The 20,791-nt window shown below is 45.8% G+C and overlaps 1 protein-coding gene across 1 annotated transcript in view; it reads right to left on the bottom strand.

Moving 5' to 3' along the window:
- The window catches only part of STXBP6 (syntaxin binding protein 6), a 272,187-nt gene extending 251,777 nt beyond the window's left edge, over positions 1 to 20,410 (bottom strand). Inside the window, exon 1 of the mRNA XM_056133326.1 lies at positions 20,232 to 20,410. The gene's annotated coding sequence lies outside the window, so the exon portion shown is untranslated. The remainder of the gene's footprint in view (positions 1 to 20,231) is intronic.
- Positions 20,411 to 20,791: the final 381 nt, after the last annotated feature.

The following is a 20,791-nucleotide window of genomic DNA, read 5'->3' as shown; positions in this document are numbered from 1 at the left end:
CTCAGGATCAAGATGAAGAAATCACTTGTCAGGCCAGAAAATAGCTGAAAGGTCTAGAACACAGGATTTGCATGCAGGAACCCCTGATTCAAACCATGGCATCACATGGTGTGCCCCTGCCCGAGGCACCAAAGAGAGACCCTAGAGCACTGAGCAGGGCGTTGCCTCTAGGCACCACCAGATGCTATAAAAATAGAAATCTTGTCCGCTTTTGCTTGCCCACATGGTAATTGGCTACACCCAGTAGTATTTGTGTTGAATGTGTAAAAAAGACGAAGAGGGACACAAAGCACTTTTTCTTTTTTAATGGCCTGTGAGAAATGCAGAGGAATGGTCCTGCAGGATGTCCAGGCTTACCTCTCCCTATTTACAAGCGGTCGCCCTTGACACCATCAGAGCACTGAATGGAGGGACGTAAGGAAAGAAGGTGAGTGGAACAGTTGTTTTTATTTGTCTCCTTATTAATGCTAAGAGATGTTATAAACAATGGAAGTGCATGGAAAGACTTTGAGGCTGTTCATCTAATAGGAACAATTCTCCCACCCCCAATCTAACAAAACATCAATGGCCTCCTTATATAATTTTCCTTACAAAGGTCCTAACAAATATATTCATCTCTGGAAGTCTTTTCAGGAGAGAAGTCAGAACTTAATCAACATAAGTTGACTCTCCATCCTTCAAATGTCATGGGAAGCCTCTCTTCTTTCTTTTTCAAAAATCTTTTTCTTGGGGCTGGAGTGATAGCACAGCGGGTAGGGCATTTGCCTTACACGCAGCCGACCCGGGTTCAATTCCCAGCATCCCATATGGTCCCTTGAGCACTGCCAGGAGTAATTCCTGAGTGAGTGTAAAGCCAGGACTAACCTCTGAGCATCTCCGGGTATGACCCAAAACGAAAAAAAAAAAAAGGAAAAAAATCTTTTTCTTTTCAAAATGTACTTTAACCAACTTCACCTCAATCCAGCACACTTAAAAATGCAGGCACTGGGCCAGAGAGAAAGGGGTTAAAGCATTTGTCTTGCCTAAGGCTGCCCCTGGTTCAATCACCAGAACTGCATGGTCTCTGGAGCACTGCTAGAAAGGATTCCCCAAAGGACAGAGCTGGGAGTAGCCTATAAGCACCCCTCCCCCAAAATAAAAATAAACAAATAAAAATAAAATGCAGAAGCTTTGATATATGTCCAACTAAAAACGTCCTGATCATGGAGGCCGCGGGGTGGCTTGGTGGCTCAGGTGCCCACCTTGCAGCCATGAAACCGTGAGTCCGATCCCCAATGTTGCCCACATGCACAGACCATGATTCTGGCAGCTCAGGGATGCCTGATGCCACAGTGATTTCCAGTCACTGCAGCAGGCACAAACCTCATAAGTGAAAAAAGGTACAACCTGCTGGGAATGACACAACAAAAAGGCTTAGGCAGGACTGTAAGTACCCACTTTCCCCTGCAAGCATGTCTGTGCACTCCACAGCTGCTATGTGAGCACCGAGGCCCAATGTGTGTGCACTGCAAGTGATGTGTGACCTCAGACAAGCATACCACCAACTGTGCCAGCACCACAATCCTGAGTATATGGAAGCACCATACAGACATCACACATCTCCCATGTTTTGAATACCACCTTCATCACTGCAGCCACAACACTGACATAGGGAAGGGAGTGGGGTGCATGTGGGAATGTGGGAACCCTCCTCTGCCAACACCCAATAATTTTTTTCCCTTTATTTTATTTTTTTTTAAGTTGTAGATTTACAATTTTTTGTGCTTTGGTTTCAATTATACAAAGATCAGATACCCATCCCTCCACCAGTGCTCATTTTCCACCACCATGGATAATATCCCTCCCACCCCCATCCCCCCATCCCCCCTGTCTCTGTGGCAGGGCAATCCCCTGTGTTCTCTCTCTCCTTTTGGGTGTTGTGGTCTGCAAAAGAGGCATTGAGTGGCAAACATGTTCAGTCCATAGTCTACTTTCGACATGCATCTCCCCTCCTGGGAGAATCCTCCAAACATCCTTTATTTGGTGCTCCCTTCTCTATCTGAACTGCCCTTTCCTCTAGGATACCTGGCTGGCCTCTAAGTTATGGAGTAATCCTCCTGGTGCTGATCTCAGCTATTCTTGGGTATTAATCTCATACTTTGTTACTTTATATCCCCCAGATGAATGCAATCTTTCTATGTCTATCCCTCTCTTTCTGACTCATTTCGCTTAGCATGATACTTTCCATATTGTACCACTTGTATGTAAATTTCATGACTTCATAACACCCAATAATTTAAAGAGTCACTCCAGGTGTCCAGCCCCTCCAGTCACTCAAGTCCAGCATTGTACCGCATGGTTCAGAGGCTGACCTCGAGCCACAGGGATGCTGCAAACCCTGGGCGGAGGGGACAGCTCTGCAGCATCTTGGTTTCTGTTCATTGGAGTAAAAGCCAACATCTCAGTAACAAAGTTAGCAAAATCCATACAATCTTCTTAACACAGTATCTAGTATTTATGGATGAACTATTTGGATAATTGATACTGTACTAAGGAAGCAAGAAGCCTCATATACTTACTGAAGTGGACCCCAAACCAAGAAACTTACACACACAGATACACACACACACACACACACACACACACACACACACATACACACACACACACGCCCTTTAGTTGAACACTTGGGAGAAGAAAACTTCCAATGTCAGGATTGCGGCCACACCACTGGGACCCGGCGTTTAGCACCGTTCCTCTGTGAAGACATGACCTACATCCTTGTTATACATCCAGGAACTAGTCATCAGCTACACCCACTCAAAAAATAAGGATGTGAGCGGCCCCTCACACCTCCTATCACAATGCATAGCTTGTGTTTACTCAACGTGCTGGAAAATTCAAAACACAAAGCACTATTTATACACTTCATTCTTTTGGCAGGAGGTGAATATCAGCTCAGACGTGGGGCAGCCACACCCAGGGCCAAGGAGTCCACACTGCACGGTGCCCAGGCTCTCGCCATCTGCTAAGAAAGCAGATGCCATTGCTCTAGCAGGTATTTCAGACCCAAGAGGGCCTGTCCACAGGCAAACCAGCTCTTTGCACCTGCTCTGGAAGGCTCTGCAGGAATGAAATGTGCTGGGATAATGAATGTCCTGCACCAGGAGAGCTTTCCATTTAAATATCTTCACCTTTTTTGCTTTCTCAGGCACCTCATTTTATCGAGGGAAAATTGTGTGAAAATGAACGAAATAAAAATTCTAAATTGTATAGGAAATGATTTGATTATCTGGTTAACCCAGGATTGGGGGGATGTGAGCTAAAAGCCTGGGCTGTGGGGGATGTGATGTGTTAAGGAGGAAAGGAAACGAAACCAGAACAAGAAAGCCCTCCTTCGTGCAGTCTGCTCAAGTCCACAGGCTTCTCAGCTACTAGTTTTGAGCCAGACAAACAGGTTGTGGGGTTGGTTTTCTACAGATTCATCTTTTCCACAACAGCCCAACCTGGGCAAAAGAGGTCTGCTCTGTGGGGTCCTAGGGACAGGCAGGGTGAGAACAAGCCTTGGGAGAGCTTGATCCATTTCTCTTGCCTATGACCTCATCTAGACTTAGTAATGTCTGAAAGTGACTTAACTCAGGAACACTCTTCTCAAGGATAATACCAAATCCATTAACTCTCTGCCTCAGAGAAAACCAATGAGTAATTTTCTTTCAAGATCAGGAATGAATGACAAGTAAAGAACTCAGCTATATTATATAGAGAAGGGACCATCAAATATGGGGTGCCTGGAGGGCCCACTCGGGATGGGAGATGCATGCTGAAAGTAGACTACAGACCAAATGATGGCCACTCAATACATCTATTGCAAACCACCACACCCATAAGGAGAGAGAGAGCAAAAGGGAATGCCCTGCCACAGAGGCAGGGTGGAGTAGGTGGATGGGTAGGGATGGTGGAACGGATACCAGGATCATTGGTGGTGGAGAATGGGCACTGGTGAAGGGATGGGTACTCGATCATTGTATGACTGAAACATAAGCACAAAAGTTTGTAAGTCTGTAACCCCACAGTGATTCATAAAAAAAATAATAATAATAAAATCTGTAAAGCTGAACTATTATATATTTGATACTTTAAAAACAACTTTTTACTCTCCTGAAAGGCACTGAAAATAAAATCAGATATATCTAATTATTTGGGCTGGAGCCATAGCATAGCAGGTAGGGCGTTTGCTTTGTACATGGCCAACCCAGATTTGATTCCTCCATCCCTCTTGGAGAGCCCAGCAAGCTACCGAGAGTATCCCGCCTGTACAGCAGAGCCTGGCAAGCTCCCCGTGGCATATTTGATATGCCAAAAAAAGTAACGAGTCTCACAATGGAGACGTAACTGGTGCCCGCTCGAGAAAATTGATGGACAACAGGAGGACAGTGCTACAGTACAGTGCTATCTAGTTATTTAAAAAAAAACTCAACTATATTCTTCTGGTCACAATTTATGTGGAAATAGACTTTTCTACATAGCATACAGTTTCCAAGAGTGACCATATTCCCCAACACATCCTTCATGTGGCTGCCTTCATGTGGTCAGGTGGGATTTGGTCACATAGCGAGTCCTGTGGACACAAAAGACCTGGGAAAGCCTACACACCCACGGTCTCAGGGAACAGGTGTGTGAAGAAGAAAAGGCCTGAGGTCTGACTTTGGGGCTTCCTCCAGAGTCCCAGCAGGCAGAGAGAGATGCAATCACATGGAGCCTTCATAAGGATAGTCTGGACACCTGACTACCACTCTCTGCTCTGGTCCTTCCGCTAACATAGTTTTCTAGTTTCTTTGCCTCTGGAGGAGAAGCTGGGTGGGGAAAGAGGCTTTGGTCTCTGGGCGGGGGAGTAGAGGTAGGTGTAAATTCTCAGAGAGAATGAGAGCAAAGTTCTTCTCTTGGGGAGAATACTCTCCACTGTGACGACCCCTGGGGGGCTGTGCAAGTTTATCAGATCAACAGTGTCACGTCCAGCTGAGGTCTTCACTCCCTACACATTTCATGCCACCATGGCAAGCCTGGCATTGTTTTATAGTCGCCCATGGAACAATCTCCTTAGTCACTAGATTGGGTTCTGAGAGGGTTTTTTGCTGTTTCCCAAAACAAGTATACATTCCAAGGGCATTTGAAGCCAACTAAAAATATCCCAAACAATATACTCAAAGCAATTGCAGAAATACTTTCAGCAATACTTTTGGAACTGGTTTACAGCCATCCAGCATGATTTCCATAAAAGGTAAACTCATTTGTAGGTTAAGTGCTTTTAAGACTGCAGGTGCTCTCATAACCTTCTGGTTAGCCTGGGTCACATACCCTCTTGTTCCCCAACTCTTTAATGAGTTTCCAACTAAAGGATCATGGTTCAAGTTCCTCTTTGCCTTCTGTGTTTAAAAGGAGGGGTGCTATCCAGAAAGGACGTTTGAAGATGCAATTATTCAGCACTGACAAGTGATTCCATTCACTATAAATTTATAGGGTTTTACCCCGTGCTTTTACAGAACTCTGATTTTGTCTTTTAAAAGTAAAACAAGAAATGGGGAAGATGGCTCAAAGGGCTGGAGTACATGCTTAGCATGAAAGCCCCAGGTTAGAAACCCAGCTCCATCAGGTCCCACCAGCACCAGTGGGAGTAACCTCCAAGCACCACCAGGTGTGGCCCCAAACCAAAAAAGAAGTCACACAAACAACATAATAGATAAATAAGCAAGTAGGCTGGGAGGGATAGAGCAAGAGCCGATAAAGTGCTTGTCTTATTTTTGTTGTTTGCCTTTGTTTGTTTTGGAGTGCATGTCTGGCGGTGCTCAGGACTCACTTCTGGCTCCTCACTCAGGAGTCACTCCTGGCAGGATGTAGGGAACCATGTATGATGCCAGGGATTGTACCCAGGCCTACCAAGGTAAGCATCTTACCTGCTTTACTACCTCTCCAGAAAGCGCCTGTCTTGCAAGTAGTCACGTGTTCAAATGTCAGTGTCCTCTAGGTGCCAAGCGTAATCTCTGGTGCTGTTAACAACTTCCAGCTGCCCCACAGCCAGGCACAAGTAAGAACCACCGAGGGGTTCAACCCCCCTGCAAGCTCCACAACTTACAAACTGTGCGAACTCTGTGAGAAGGAAGAGTGACTCCCCCAGAGAGCACATGTGTGAGCAACACAGTGACCCTTGGCAAGAACAGGAACAAGGGCAGCAACTGCGAGAATACAAAAGCCTCTGAGAGCAACTCTGCCAAGAGAATAAGTCCTGCAACCCAAAGTGCAAGCCCTGGCTAGCACCACAGGTAGACACGGGGATGCCAATACCACAGTCAGGTGTGTGTGCAACCCCAGACATCACAGCAACAACATCAACTGCAAAGGGTCAAGGGGGATGGGAAATAAATAAAAAATTTTAAACTCGGAAAAGATTTTAGAAAAAGACTTTTGAAAAAAGGAAAAATGAATGAAGGGGACCCCAGAGAGAGCTCCAAGGGCAAAAGCACATGCCTTGTGTGTAGGAGTTGGATCCCTTCGGGTACTACTGGAAGTAATCCCTAGCACCAGCCTGAGAGTAACCCTGTGGCCCAGCTCACCTGCTCCCCAAACAGAAAAGAGAAAAGAAAAGAGGGGAGGGGAGGAGAGGGAAAAGGAGGAGAGAAGAGGGGAGGGGAGAAGAGAATGGGGGAGAAGAAGAGAGGGGAGAAAAAAGGTCAAGAGATTTTCACAGGATCATCATACAGGGCTGGAGCGATAGCACAGCGGTAGGGCGTTTGCCTTGCACACAGTCAACATGGCCGACCCAAGTTCGATTCCTCCGCCCCTCTCGGAGAGCCCGGCAAGCTACTGAGAGTATCTCGCCTGCGCGGCAGAGCCTGGCAAGCTCCCCATGACGTATTCAATATGCCAGACACTGTAACAACAAAGTCTCCAATGGAGACGTTACTGGGCCCGCTCGAGCAAATCGATGATCAACGGGAGGGCCATCATACAAGAGTATATCCAAATGCCAACATACACAAAGGGAGCACGAACCTTCAAGTGGTGTAAATATAAATATAAATTATAACCATATTGAGAGACTTCTATCCAAGTATCACCTAAAATTAAAGTTCCTAGAAGGAAAGTATCTGCCATAGAGACAGGCTGGGCAAGGTTGGGGGATAAAGGCGGGAGAGGGTGTGGGAGGGAAACTGGAGACATTGGTCATGGTAAATGTAAACTGGTGGAGAGATGGGTGTCAGAACATTGTATGACTGGAACCCAATAACGAACAGCCTTGTAACTATGTACCTCAAGTTGATTCAATAAAAAAAGAAAAAAGAAAATGACTTATCAAAATAATTATTGGCAAGACAACACTCATTCACACCTGACAGGAATATAAGCTGAAATGACCATTCTGGAAAGCTGTAGCAATAAAAGCTGAATGTAGACCCACCAGAGGCCCCAGCAATTCTACCCACATATGGAAATGCCCACTTATGTGACCAAAACATCCATGAACAAACCTGGAAGCAAAGAGCCTCAAACTAGAAATGATTCCAATGTGTATCATCAATAACTGTGGCCTTTCACATAAAGGAGTACAATGCAGGCACAGCTGCATGTACAAAGTGGGTCACTCACAATACTGCATCAGCCATAAAAGAGTACAAATGTCTATGTGTCTTCAATAAATGAGAAAAAAGTGATCGATGGTGTTAGAAGTCAGAGCCGTGGGAGGAGGAAATAATTAAAAGTAGGGAGAATTTAGGATGCTAGTGACTACTGATCTGGATTCGGATTCAATAGGAGTGTTCATAGAATAGAAATTCACTAACCTCGACCCATGTAATTAATGCTTGCTTCTATTGGTATGCTAAACTTACTTTAAAAATATTTAGGGCCAGAGCAGGCAGATGATTGCCTTGCACATGGCTGACCTGAGTTCAAGTGATCCCTGGGATCCTATATAGTCCCCCCAAGACCTTCCAGGAGCAACCCTGAGTGCAGAGCCAGGAGTAAACCTGAGCACCTCCAGGTATGGGCCAAAATACCAATAAATAAATTCAGTTAAACTTAAAATCTTTATTTTTTTCAAGCCAAGCACTACAGATGCTTCTTCCTGTGCAAAGCCAAACAAGGTGAACCGGTGTGACAGTCCGGTGATGTAAATGTATTCAGTAAGTGTTCAGTATAAAGAGCAAGAGACACCAGGTCCTGCTCTTTTGCTCATGCCAGCTTCCACTGTCACTTGGCAGCGTGTGATTCTGGGGGATTTTGTGATTCTGGTTCTCCAGGCCTCACCTTTCTCCTATCTCAGAAACACCCAGGTCATTAGGACACTCCAGTGAGCTACAACAAGCACTTTGCCATACATCTGACTTTCAGTATGGGTTCTTAAGTCAGTTTCACATCTCATGACAGATGATCTTGGCGAGCAGGAAGAACAGGAGGAGCCTTGCAGAGATTTTTGAGGCACTTTGGGGTAAATTTTTAAGAGCTTTGGATGACCATAGCATAGGTTCATTATGAAATATCATTTCACTTTAGCAGGAGATAATAGACTTCCCGTTCTCAAAGCTGTATCACTGAGTGCCACTCTGTAATGAGTTTTCTATCATAAATAAACACTTTGAAATTCCCATCTGGAAATGAAACACTTCATTCTGAAGGCATACATTTCCTTTTTTTTTTTTTTTAACTCTTCCTTACAGTCTCATTCGGTCTCTAGTTTCTGTCTTTGCGCAACTTCCAGTTTCTTAGCATGCAGCTCTCTAGATGTCTGTCTCTGTGTCCCAGGCTAGGATTAATGAAGCCTAATGAGGAAAAACAGTGCTGAAATAGCAGGCCTGGCCTGGCCTGGCCTCCCCATACTCAGCACTCCCTCACAAATCTGGTTCATGAACTAGCAGCCTCTCTAAGACTGGAAAATAGTTATAAATGAAAAATTTGGAGCGGGAATGATAGTACAGTATATAGGGCACTTTGCCTTGCATGCAGCACATCATGTTAAATCCCAGGCATCCCATCTGGTCCCCTGAGCCTGGCCAGGAGTGATCCAAGTTCAGAGACAGGAGAAAGCCCTGAGCAAAAAAAAAAAAAAATCCCTAGACCTGTGCTGATTCCCATGTGCTAAGATCTGAGATGCTCTGACGTTGGTTACAGAGTGGCTGCCAAAAAAACTCAGAGGTCCAGTGTTGGAGACTCCAGCCTTTCAAAAGAGCTGTCTGTGAAAAGTCCACCCAAGGAATATGGGCCCATGTGAATGAGTCCAGAACTATCCTGCTATTTCCTTTTTCCCAACTCTGTTATATTTTTTGCATCTTCATTTCAGACCACACCTGGCAGTACTTGGGGTTGCTCCCAGCAGTGCTAAGGTGACCACGACCTCCTACATGCAAAGCATTCACTCAGACCATTGAGCACTTTCTATAGCCCTCAGGTGTTATATTCTATAGAACTTGAGAGTGTGCAAAGAACAGGGAAGGTGGGCGGAAGGGACAGTGAAAAGGTGTGCTTGTCTTCCTACTCTGAAATACTTGGGAAAATCAGGAGGAAGGAGAGAAGGGTAACATCTGAGCACTGATACTAAGCTCAGATGCTAAGCATCTGGGACAGATGTTAAGCCCAGAATATAGCTGGTGGCAGATATTCTGCAGCCTGAGCAGCACTGCCTCAGCTTCCATGTCTGCTGCAGGCAGAATCATACACAACCTTTTTGTGTCTCCATTGTGTTCACTGTAAAGCAGGGATAAATAACTCCCTACCTCCAAGTCATAAGGATGAAAGGAATGGGGTTTGCCAGTGGCTTAAGATCCTGTGCACTATTTTAGCAGATAATCACCTCGAGGGAAATGTTAATACAAATAATAGACTGATGGAAAAATTAACAGATGAGACAGAGGCAGGTGTGTGTGCTGGGGTGAGGGAAGGTCCAAGGAGAAAGCAGGTGTGCAGTTCAATGTATTTTTATTGATTTGCTCCTCTCTGCCAGACCTGCCAAGCTCTACAACCCAGAATAAAGACTCCTGCTGTAGGAGTTCAGTCTGGTGGGCTTTATGAGGGAACACATATAAATAAGGAATCTGAGTTCAGGATTGATTCCCCTATTCTATGTTTAAAAAACAATCAACCACAAGAATGACCGGAAGGTACATGATTGCAGGGTTGACAATACATAACAACTTTCAGAAAAGGACCTGATTAAAAAGGAAAAGTCTCCTTGTGCACTTAGGTGAAACTGGAAGCAAAGGACATGTTATTAGCATTGAACTTTCTTTGGAGAGTTGTGGAGGAGGTTGTGTGTGGGAGGTGGGGGGCAGTGAGCGGGGAGGCTTCCAAGCAGGCCTGTCCCAGTGAGACCCCATCAACTGGACCACTCAAGGTTGAATTCAAGGGTCCAAGAGCAGCTCAAGCCCGGCAGAGGTTTTCAGAGGCCTCCAGTGTTAGAGACAGTGAAGCCTGGGAAGCCCCGTGGTACCAGGGATAGATTCTAGGTCCTAAGCCCTGCACTATAACCCCATGCTTCTAAGTGGTTAGATTTGTTTGTCTTTAACTATGGTTCTGGCTCCATTTTAAAAGACTAACTTCAGGAACATTCGGCTTTCTACACCCAGCTCCCTCTCAGCAGCAGGGCAGCTTCCTTACTGTTACTTAATGACAGGGTGGATCAAATTCTTCAGCAAGAATAGCATTAACTTCTCAATCTCAAGATACTGCTGGCTTTCACTTTCAACCGGAATAGGCAACACATTCCAACAAATTCTTCAGAACAAAACAGGTGACTAAGAAAGAACTTCTGGGCCAGTCTCAAGTTTCCAGCAGGGATTATGGGAAGTGTAGAGGCAAGCAGATCTTGTCACTTCTAAACTCCACCCCATCCTCCTTTAGGAAACCAGGGAGTGACAAGGAAGCCTAGCGCTTCAATAACTCACTCTCACTCCATCTTTGATGCAACAGCAGATGAAGTGCTCAGCCCTGGCTCAAACACATGAACAACCACATTCTCCTCAGAGTCTCCTGCCAATCCACCAAGCAGTACAATGAGAAGGTGGAGGAAGAGGGCCTGGGGTAAAATTATGGTCTTTACAAAACCAATGAATTTCAGACTGTGTGAAAATGAGATACTTCTTTGATTTACCACACCATAGTTTTATTAAAAATCTTGTTTTAAAAAAACTGTTTGGGATTTGCATTGTTACTCCAGATGAAAGTGAAAAAGAAAAGAGATCCTTCAACCTAATTGGTGTCTAGCATAAGCTCTTATTTCCTCTCATGTCAGGTGATGATAAAGGGATGAACAAAACCTAAGTAAACAAGCCATAGCTTGTGTCATGCTGAGCACAAAATTCCCTAAGTAAGCTCTGTGCCATTCGGCATGCACTTGCCAAAGGTCCAGCATCTTGGAGCTCAAAGTGCCCTCCTGTGGCCTATTCATTTCAGCCTCACCCAGTGGGGCCAGCAAAGAGCATTACATCTCCCAAACTGCAGTGGAAGAAAATGAGGCATGGGGAAGGCACAGGTTCCAAGAAGGAGAATCATGGTCAGTGGAAGGATTTGGTTCCTACACCTTCCACTCAGTCATTGCCAGGAATCCAGAAACCTCCCCAGAGTGAACCATCACATAGAAGAAAAGCAAATGAGATACCCAGATTTTCTGAAGTCAACATGAAGTAATGATTTCCAACTGCATCCATACAAACTCCCACTCTTGGTGTTCAAGACAATCTCCAATCTAGATTTTAGCTCACTTTATTTCCTCTCACCTTCCTAAGAGAGACAGGGTGATAGGGAAGGTCCAAAGGCCATGAGGGGTAGAAACCACCATACCAAGCAATCATAACACTAACCCAGAAGCACAGGAATAAACTTTTGATCCAAAAGTAACTAACCTGAGGGTTGGAGAGATACTACAGTGGCTAAAGTGCTTGCCTTGCATGTGGCCAACCCCATTTTGATACGTGGCACCACATAGCACTTCCAGGACACCATGAGGAATGATCCCTAAAAGCCCTGAGCACCAGGCACACACACACAAAAAAAAACCCACTTGAAAAACCGTGATAAATACAAGTAATGACCCAATATCATGACTACATTTTATAGACTAGCACTGTGTCTTTACCAAAACTATGGCAATGTGAAAACCAGTCATCAAAATAAAATTGTCCTGAAGACTAAAATTCATAGTCTTATCTTCTAGGTCCATTCCCACATTCAAATCCTCCCTGATCCTGGCATTCTTCCATTTTATTTTCTTTCCTCATAAGCATTAATTTCCCAGCCCTGCAGGAAGAAGGCAAATTAAGATACTTTTCTCTGAACTAACTTCTGTCCTGACCTAAAGGATAAGAGATGGTGGTTTAGAAGTTCTATTCAATTGGCCAAACTCTGGAGTTCACATTTTGCTTTGTCTCTCTTCAGAGTCTCTCATCCATCCAAAATCAGCCTTTACTGAGTGGTCCATGGGCTTCCACAACATCCACAACAGCAGGGGTTTGTTTGATTCAGAAGCCCCAGTCCAGACTACTGAATCACAATCGGCACTGTAATAAGATCCCCAGGTACTTCCTGTAGATGCCTGAGAAAGGAAAGGCTAAAAAAGAAGCAGGGAGAAAAAGGGAACTGGGGTGCTGAGCGATACAGAAGCCTCGGCTTCAGGGACATTCAAGCTAATTTAGCACTGGAATCTTGCACCTAAGAAAGACTGTACTCGAGTAACGTCACAAAGCACATGAACCTTGCTTGATCATTGTTGCAGTGTACTTTTAAAGGCAGTCAACAAAAGTTTCACCAACAAATCAGGAAGATGACGCTAAACCACAGAGTCATTTCCAGGGTGATGCTCGACTCAAGCTGCCCAGTCAGCATTGCCTACAGCCTAGCAGGAACACCCAAGTCTGGACTGAGTCTCCAGTAGGAAGTTCAAAAACACTTTCTCATCTGAAGATCACTAAGCATTTGCTGTAAAAACGATCCCACTCACCCAAGAACAGCTTGGAATAAAATCCTGGTCATTCAGAGAAAGGACTTTCAGATGAAAGGCTAATAGGATGATCTGAGAAGAAACAATGACAGACAAAAGGAAATGAATGATCTAGAAGGTTTCTCCCTAGAGCAGAAAAATCTAATCTGAAATTAACACTTTCATCCTAAATCTCTCATCAGTTTACTTTCTTACTATACTCTTTGGTGGTGGACCAACCACCCACAGTGCTAGCAGGGGCTATTCCAAGTTTGGGGATCATTCCCAGTGGTCCTTGGAGGACCTTGCAAGGTAAAGATCCAATCTGGGGCTCCTGTATGCACTTTGAGTAATCTTCCTAGTCCTTTTATTGTTTTTAATTAAGATATAATTTACATACCACAAAAGTCACCCTTTCTATTACTGTATAATTCAGAGGTTTCGAGTCTATTCTGGGTTGTATAATCAATACCACTATCTAATTCCAGAATAAATTTTCAAAGCCTTTATAAAAATTATATTTATTTACTGCTGGTTTATAGGGAGCATAAATTACCAGCTGAGTTTCAGAATATTTTCATCCCCCCACCATCAAAAAAAAAAGCACCCAAACACCCAATAAAGTCACCCCTTTCCACCACCTGTGGCAACTACTAATGCACTTTATGGCACCATGAATTCGTCTATTATATACATTTCATAAAGAAACAATACAATCAGGGGACTTTCAAGCAAGGTGCATTTTATGCAGTGTGTTTCCAGGGTTCATCCATGTTGTAGCATGAATTAAACCCTATACTATTTGATGGCTCGATGATATCCTGCTTCATGAATACATTATATTTTGTTTGTACCTTCTTCAGTTGGTAGAGAGCAGGCTGTTTCCACTTTGGGGCTACTGTGAATAAAGTCAACATGAACAGTTGTGTGCAAGTACTTAGCAGGAACACATTTTCTATTTTCTTGGGTCTATGCCTAGGAGTGGAATTGGTCATGAAGTATCTCTATGGTACAGTTAGCACTCAGAGTAACTACCTGTTTCCCAAGATGGCTGAACTATTCTACAACATTCCCACCAGCAATATGATAGACTAGTGTTCCAGTAATTTGACATTCTCCTCAACCTTTATTATTATGTGGTTTTAATCATAGAAATCTCGGGGAGTTTGAAGTGTTCCCTCATTGTGGTTTTCATGTGTATTTCCCTAATGCTACTGAGAATCTTTCCATGTATTTGTTGATGGTCATTTGTATATCTCTTTGAAGAAATAATGATTTAATTCATTTGGGGTCACCTCTTTGCCTCTTTGTGTGGGTGTGCTGGGATCAAACCCATGGCCTAGTGCTCCACTGCTGAGCTATATTCCCAGCCCCATAACCATTTTTGAATGTTTATTTGCCTTGTTAATGTTATAAAAGGTCTGAGTTCTTTCTTCTTGCTCTTATTAAAACTCTAAGGAAGATTCCTCTTTCAGGGAAACTTTTCCCCAAATATCCAAAAATTTCCAACTGGACCCACATTTTAATTAATCCCTCCTTACCTGAAATACTACTTAGAGCAGTGGTTTTTAATAGGACCCTGCACACACACACACACACACACATACACACACACCATGCACACACAATATAAGTAGTAAGCATATTTACTACTAGGGTAAAAAAGCCAAATGTGTATTGTTTTAGGATAAATTCAATTGGAAATCCCTCTATTAATGTGCTAGGTTACAAAAAAAAGAAAACAAAATGTTACTGAATGTCTCTTAACACTTGGAATGACTAGATAAAATTTTCATTTCACAGCATTAATTTCAATAACACACACACACAAAAATACATTTTTTTAAATTTCTGCCTAGTGATCCCCAGAATATTTCTCCTGTTTTCACTGATCCATAGATAAAAAGCAGTTTGCAAACCTCTCTTCTTAAGTCTTAGAAAAACTTTTATCCTTCCTCTCTGCCCCATGCGTCTTTTCTTTAGCAAGAGGGTTATGCCTCTGCTCTCCACAGCTACCTCTCTAGGCGCTCTAGAACTCATGTGCTACATCAGGGAATTTACAGAATCAAAAAGACACTTAACAGTCGGTTCTTTGACCCCTGCCACAAATTTACTGTGCCTTACACTGCACTTTGTCCCTTTCATATTCAGTCTGGAAATTGCCAAAAAGCAGCACAGGTACAAGTCTTCATACCCCTGCTCCTTCACACCAACCTAAAACACCCCTTTCTTGGGGCTGGAGTGATAGTACAGTGGGTAGGGCGTTTGCCTTACACACGGCCGACCCGGGTTCGATTCCCAGCATCCCACATGGTTCCCTGAGCACCACCAGGAGTAATTCCTGAGTGCAAAAGCCAGGAGTAACCCCTGTGCATCGCCGAGTGTGAACCCAAAATGCAAAAATAAATAAATAAATAAAACACCCCTTCTTCACCATACAGAAGTGCTGCCTATAAGTTACAATGTTTCTAGAGCCTGTCCATGGTGACCTTCTTAGCCATCACAGAAGAATATAGTTTGACTCTTTCTGAAATTAGAAATAGTAATTACCTATACAGTTCATTCATCAATTGACATCCAAATTTAATGAATGTCCCTCTATTATAGGGATCTACTAGACGAGAACATTCCACTGTGAATGCCTTGAAATAATATGTTAGAATTGCTGTTCATTCAGTCCTGGAGGTCAAGGAGATTGCACACAGAACTTCAAAAAAATAAGTTCTGTGTCCTGGAAGACATTTAATTGAACAAATATAATCAATGTTTTGTGTTGACACTGTAAACTCTAGTATTTCACAGACACTTTTATATGATGGTACATGAGTTGAGAAACCCTAAGGGATAGGAAAAATAATAGCTGTGCTTCCAAATTGATTTGCCCTTTACAAGAGCACACCTATTAACATCCACCCCACAGCATTCTTCTGAGATACTCTGGAAGCTGCTGGGGTAATTCAATTGCTACTCAATTCTATCAGCTGGACAGCACTGAATAGTAACCATATTTCCTACTGGGGTAAGAAAGCCAAATGTGTTTTGTTTTCGAATACCATCAATTGAAAATCCCTCTATTACCATGCTAGGTTACAGAAAAAAGAAACAGAAACCATACACTAAATGTGATCACAATTAAGATCTATCTGGATTTCTGCAAGTGGGATATTATGGCGCAGGGGATCAGCTATACCTTCCTTCAAATTGAACTGCAGCAGACTCATCTAACATTCAGTTTAAAACCATCCTCTCAAGAGATTGAAGAAAAGCTGCATTCCAGAATGAGCTATGCCTCTCTCTGTTCCAGAGCCCGATGACCAAAGGGAAATGAAATACCATAATTTCTGATAACTGATGACCAATAGAGCAAAGATGCCACATGAGGTGATGAGAAAAAAAGAACAGGCTCTTGGCACTAAGAGGCTGCCCCCACCCTAAAAGATCTTCACAACAAAAAGTTGGGGTAACACTCAAAATCTAAACACTGAGTTATGGGAAAGCCTTTTAAAATAGAAACATTCCCTTCTCATTTAGGAGTCTAGTAGGAGACATCATTCAAATGAGTTAGTGAATTTTGAGGATTTGGGACCGGAAGTTATTTCTTCCACTCAAAGCACTGATTACCACCAGGAAGACACACGTGGGCCTGGCAGCTTATCTACTGAAACACTAAGTGCTCCACTTGAGTTTTCTGAATAGGTTTCTGATTGACTGATAGGTTTCCCCAGTGCTAATCATTTTGAAATGAAAACAAAGCACAAATGCGAAACTAAGATAAACCTCAGTGGTCAGATAGGATCCCAGGAGGCAGATCAAGACCAACACTAACTCAAGCACTGCCCTTCTCTGATACTTAGTCCATTTGGGTGCTACCTGAACTTTCTTCCTCCCTGAAGATGCTGTCCTAGGAAACCCCCAACTCAAGAGGGCTCCCTCACACAAAGAGTTCAACCTCAAGGCCACCACAAGTCTCTCAGGGCAGACCAGAGCCTAGAGGGAAAAGAGATTATAAATCTGACTTGTGCCCAAATAGTGCTGGATAATCAGCTAAATTCAGGGAGTCACATTTCAGCACTGCTGCCCCCAAAGCTGGCCCTCTCAGCTGCAGTCAAAGAGGCCCTCTCAATCAGTGCCAATGTCACCATTTTCCAGGAGAAGAGGGCCTGAACTGAATCTGACCACCTTGGCCACCTGCCACAGGGCACAGTACACCTACACCGTAGATCAGCGAAAGCAGCTCATACGGAGAAAATGCTACACTACAAATTTTATGGAACCTGCTCATAAGCGACTCAACCTGTTTTTCAATCATCAGGCTCAAGCTGCCGGAAGTTTGTGTCACCTCCTCTCTACAACAACTGGGATCTCTGAAAAAGAAAGGAAACAGAGTGGCTGTTGGAATTATCAACATCAGGGTCTCCTTTCTCATTTCACCCAAGAGTGACCTGGAAATCAGAGATCAACTATTTAACAGTATGAAAAGAAAGGGAAATCCTATCTTTAGGTAGCAGTAAATTTCTTTTGAAGAGTAATTAGAATTTAAACCAGTCAATTCTAACTAGCACTGGTTTTAGACATACAAAATGCTTTGACCACATTCTTACACTTAATAAATTAAAATAATGGCATTCCATGGAGCCAGGGCCGACCTGAGTTTAATTCCTGACGTCCCATATGATCCTCTCAGCCCTGCCAGGAGTGATTCCTGAGCACAGAGCCAGAAGTAAGCCCTGAGCACTGCCTGGTGTGGCTCCAAAATTAATAATAGCATTGTGGAATAAACCCCACCTCTCTTAATCTCTCACCTCCTAAACCAAAGAGTCCATAGGTGTAGTCTCTAACCAATCTGTAAATTTTTGCCATGCTCCCTCCTCCATTGCCAGAGAAGTGGCCCCACACAGGGTGACAGCTGGGTTGAACAACCCTTCAGGTAAGAAAAACAAAATTTCTGATGCTCAAAATTGAGAATCTCTGCCCTAGCATCTGGACGCAGCAGTAATAGACGTGAAGAGAGCAAGCAGAAGGATCAAGAACCTGATAAAACCCCATATTGGCTGAGGGAGAGACACTCCCTATACTAGCCTCTGATCACTCCAGACCTTTAATTAGAGACTCACTTCACCTAGGAGGGAAGGAGTCCTTACTTCAAGGTCACTGTTAGAGTCCTACCAGAGAGCAGTACAGGGTGGACCGACACCCTCCACCATGGTTCTCAAACTGAGCTGTAGCTGAAAAGCAAATTCTTGGGCCTAGGACTCTGAGCACCCATTCATCACACCCAGTGGTCTCCCAGTCTGCATCCTGCAGCTTTCTTTAGATAAATAAGAAGACTGGAGCCTTTACCCCATAAAAGAAAGGTCAGTTTAGGGAAAGAAAATAAAGAGTGACTTCCAAAGCTCTAAACTAAAACCTTTTGAAGAGTGGGTGGAGGGGAGAAGGCTCAGGTGTCTTGTTAAAAGATGCTCAGGGAACCATGTGCAACATCAGGGATCTAACCAGGGAGAGTCACCTTCAAGGCAGGCATCTCATCTCCTGTATTTTCTCTCTAGTTCAGTAATTAGCCACGTTTAATTTAAAAAAAAAAAAAAAGAAAGAACACAGTCACAATAAGAGATGAATGGGACTTTAGAGTTTCAAAACACTTTTCATTTCCAGGATCTCACCCAAGTCTGACAACAACCCGGCAAGGGGAGGAGAGAGGTTCCCCACTGCAAGAAGAGAAAACTAAGGCCCAAAGAGACCAGAAATCTATCTATGGACTCAGCCATCCCCTGGAAAGTTGAAATTTGATGGCAGATCTGTCTCACTCTAGAACCCGAGGACACCATGCGATTTCCACATCTGGGCATCTGGCCCGAGGGGAAAAAAAAAAAAACCAAGAGAAAAACATGCCGCAGAAACAGGCAACCCCAAAAGCCCTGGCATTTGAGCAGTGTGTGGGTGCCCCTTTAAGAGCTTAACACACAAACCCAACAGCCAAGGTGTTCAGCCAAAAATGAAGAAAAAAAAAGAAAGAAAGAAAAAGAGCGAGCGAGCGATAGAAGGAATATTCTGAGCCTGCATAATCACTTCTGGAATAATTCCCACTAGCAGGCTCCGAGGCGAACAGCGCGCACTGCCGGGCTGAAGTTCCTCCATCACCACCCCTCTCCCCACCCTCCCCAGGGTTATGACAGCGCAGCTCTGACTTGTGTGTAGGCAACCTCCAAAACTCAAAACAAGAAGTGAAAAAAAAGTGAGGCCAGAAGAAATTGGGCAGCATCCTGCACCTCCTTGCAACTTGCCCAACGCCGGTTCTAGGAAGAGCTGCGTCTGCCTCACGCCCCGCTAATATCCCTGGAGAGGGTGGGACAAGGCGACTTTCTGGGGGGTCCCGCCGCCCCTCCCAGCTGTTGGGGGAAGATTGACAGAAAGGTTGGAAAGCATCTTTCAGAAGTTCTGGGGCTGTGGCCAGGCCTGCCCCGACCCTGGCACCCTCCCCAAAGGCACAGGCTGTGCTCGCAAACTCGCCCCACGGTCCTTCCCTCCAAACCCCGTCCTCTGTCCAGATGATGGGGCGCTGTGGCCCCGAGTTAAGGCACGAGGAAACCCCAACCCTCGAACCCTGTCTCGCTGCCAGTGGCGCGCGCCAGGAGCGCTCCCTGCTCCCTGGAGCCCGCGCCCTTGGCCACGTCTGAGGTCGGGGAGGGGCGCTGCCCGCCCAGCGAGCCGGACGCAGGGAGCCGAGCCCCGCGGGAGCGCCCAGCCCCGTTCCGGCAGCGGTGGTTTTCCTAGAAGAGGCCAGAGAAGAAGAGAAAATCCAGGCGACCCCCGAATTTCGGCTGCGGGGTAGCGGGCGGAGCTCGGCCCAGGGGCGAAGCTCCCCGCTCAGCTCCTCCAAACGTGGGGCCTCAAGAGAGACCCCCTGGGGGGGGACCCTTCCTACAGAGGGGACCAGGGCGGGAAGAAGGGTGCCATTGGCAACTTTCTCGGAGGAAACTGCTCCGCTCCGCAGCTTTCCCTACCCCGCTGATGCTGGGGGTCCCGCGTTTGGAAAGAAATAAGGACCCTCGTCCCTCTCCACGCTCAGAAAAATAAACGCAGCTGCTCGGAGCGCTCAGCCCGTTCTCCCGCCAACTTGAAAAAGCATCTCCCGGCGCCTCCTCCGGCCCGGGAGCGCGGTCCTGGTCCTGGCTTCCCGCAGCCGGGGGATCAGGCGCGGGGCGCCCACATCGCCGCAGCCCTCGCACCCGCATCACCCTTCCCCGGCCTGGCCTCGGCTGCACCCTCGCGGCTCCCCACGCCCCAGCCCTACCTCGTCACGCAGTTCTGGCCCGGGCAGTGCCAGTGCGCGGCACGCGTCCCAGCCGGAGAGGCTCCTCCCCGGGGGCTGCCCCACGCCGGGCTCCGGACCTGGCTCAGTGGATCCCGGGTGCTGGCTCCCGCCGCCCCGCGGCGCGCGAAGACCGAGAGGTGTGGGGGGTAGTACCACTGGGGGGGTGGAGGGGGGGAACTCCCGGCAACTCCAACTCCAGGAGCCCGAGCTGCAGCTGCAGCCGCGCGCCCGCCAGCCGCGGTTTTGCGAGCGCCTGCGAAGCAAACCTGCCCCCGCGGCCGCCTCTGAGCATGCCCAGTGCCGCCAGGGGCGAGCCCGAGCGCCCTGACCTGGGGCACTGAGCTGCAGCTGGGGGCCGGGGAACCGCCCCAGGCGTGCGAGCGCGGGGGCCTCGGGCCTCCAGGGGCCAGGGCTGGGGTCCGAGGGCAGCCCCGCAGCCCAGGGCTCGGGAGCAACTCTGCGGAGGGCAGTGCAAATTTCACTGGAAGTTTGTGGGCTGGAAAGGTGAGCAGCTGTGGTGGAAGTCAGCAAGACTGTGT

The sequence above is a fragment of the Sorex fumeus genome, unplaced genomic scaffold (genome assembly GCF_029834395.1).
Source record: "Sorex fumeus unplaced genomic scaffold, SorFum_2.1 ptg000098l, whole genome shotgun sequence".
In the NCBI taxonomy this organism is placed as follows: Eukaryota; Metazoa; Chordata; class Mammalia; order Eulipotyphla; family Soricidae; genus Sorex; species Sorex fumeus.
Note: the sequence above shows the minus strand (reverse complement) of the source record. Positions and strands in the feature narration are given on the sequence as shown.